Raw genomic sequence first — 2,085 nt, forward strand, 5'->3', positions numbered from 1 at the left:
GGTTATGCTTTCATCTCCCACTTCTAGAGTGAGCTCACCATGTTTCACATCAATCACCGCACCCGCGGTGTGTAGGAAAGGTCTTCCTAGAATGATTGGAATGTTGGAATCTTCCTCCATGTCGACAATGACAAAGTCCACCGGGATGAAAAACATCCCAATTCGTACGGGGACATCTTCCCATATCCCTAATGGTGTCTTCGTCGATCTATCAGCCATTTGGAGTGTGATATTGGTGCATTTAAGCTCTCCCATCCCCAACCTTTTACTCACCGAGTACGGTATAACACTCACACTAGCCCCTAGATCACATAAGGCTTTGTTGATCGTTGTGTCGCCAATGGTACACGGTATTGAGAAGCTTCCCGGATCCTTTAGTTTCGGAGGTGAACTCCCTTGAAGTATTGCACTACTCACCTTAGTGAAGGCGATAGTCTCAAGTTTCCGGATCGACTTCTTCTTTGTGAGGATGTCTTTCATGTATTTCGCATAGGCCGGCACGTGATTGATTAATTCCGTGAAAGGAATCGAGACTTCCAAATTCTTCACAATTTCCATAAACTTTCCAAGTTGGTCATCAAATTTGGGCTTGGCTTGACGACTTGGAAAAGGAAGTCTAATCACAATGGGCTCCTTCTCCTTGACCTTGTCTTCATTTTTCTTTGAACTTTCTTCTTTTGATGATTCTCCATCTTTGGAGTTTTGCACAGTTTCTTCCTTATCACTAGCTTCCACAACTTCATCCTCAACTTGCTTCTTCGGTGCTTCATACCTTGTACCACTTCTCAAGTGAATGGCACTAACCGTTTCATGTCTTGGAGGATTACCTTGAGGTGGTAATTGCCCCTTTTGTCTTTGTGAGCTTGAAGATGCTAGTTGAGTCAATTGGGTTTCCAACATCTTGGTGTGAGCTAGGATGTTGTTGATGGTGGTTTCTTTTGCTTGGCTATCTTTTTGCATTTGAGTGAAAAACTCTTGTTGATTCTTTTGCATTTGGAGGACCGCTTTTTGGACATCAAAACCTTGGTCATTTTGGTGATTGTATGGATTTTGGTTTTGGTAACCTTGGTTTTGATTGTAAAAGGGTCTTTGATTTTGGTTTCTCATGGGAGGTGGGGTGTATGTTGTTTGAGGATTTTGAACATTTTTGCTTTTGTATGAGAGATTTGGATGGAATTTGGTGTTTTCATTGTAATAGTTGGAATAAGGGGTACCACTCTTGTATGCTTGGAAATCATTCACTTGTTTATTTGTTCCCCTACATTCACTTTGGTCATGTCCCAAAGTTCGACAATTCTCACATATCCCACTTGGGATTGATGAAGATGCCGTCATGGCATTAACATGATGCGTTGGTGATTTTGAGACTTCTTCAAGTCTAGCCATAGCTTTTTCAAACTTCAAATTGATTGTGTCAATGTGAGCACTAAGTTGAGCACCCAATTGAGTAACGGAGTCCACTTCATGCTTTCCTCCTCTAGTAGCCTTGCGAGAGCTACTATATTGTGAGTTATGGACCGCCATTTCCTCAATTTTGTTCCATGTTTGATTGTCATCAACTTCGGTGAACATTCCATTTGATCCCATGTTGAGAATGTTCCTTGAATCTTCATATAAACCGTTCCAAAATTGTTGTACCAAGAACCATTCGCTAAGTCCATGGTGAGGACATGAGCGACAAATTCCCTTGAACCGCTCCCAAGCTTCATACAAAGATTCTTCATCCCTTTGCTTAAAACCCGTAATTTGAGCTCTTAGCATGTTAGTCTTTTCCGGTGGGTAGAATTTTTTGTAGAAAGCTAGAGCCAACTTCTTCCAAGAATCAATTCCGAGAGTGGCCTTATCAAGGCCCTTCACCCATTGTTTCGCGGTGCCAATTAGAGAAAAAGGAAATAAGACCAATCGAATTTGGTCTTGAGTTACACCGGTTTGAGAAATCGCATCACAATAGTCACAAAAGGTTTCCATATGAGAATGAGGGTCTTCACTAGGCATCCCCCCAAATTGGCTCCTTTCGACTAATTGGATAAAGGCGGATTTGGCAATAAAATTTCCGGTTAGATGTTGTGGTGTGGGAGTACCATT

General features: G+C 41.9%; 1 non-coding gene across 1 annotated transcript; it reads left to right on the plus strand.

Annotated features, from left to right (window-relative positions):
* Positions 1 to 1,654: 1,654 nt before the first annotated feature.
* On the plus strand, positions 1,655 to 1,761 carry LOC141650532 (small nucleolar RNA R71). The gene has a single exon (XR_012546558.1). It is a non-coding gene; the product is annotated as a small nucleolar RNA R71 (small nucleolar RNA).
* Positions 1,762 to 2,085: the final 324 nt, after the last annotated feature.

Source organism: Silene latifolia, chromosome 3 (genome assembly GCF_048544455.1).
Source record: "Silene latifolia isolate original U9 population chromosome 3, ASM4854445v1, whole genome shotgun sequence".
Classification (NCBI taxonomy): domain Eukaryota; kingdom Viridiplantae; phylum Streptophyta; class Magnoliopsida; order Caryophyllales; family Caryophyllaceae; genus Silene; species Silene latifolia.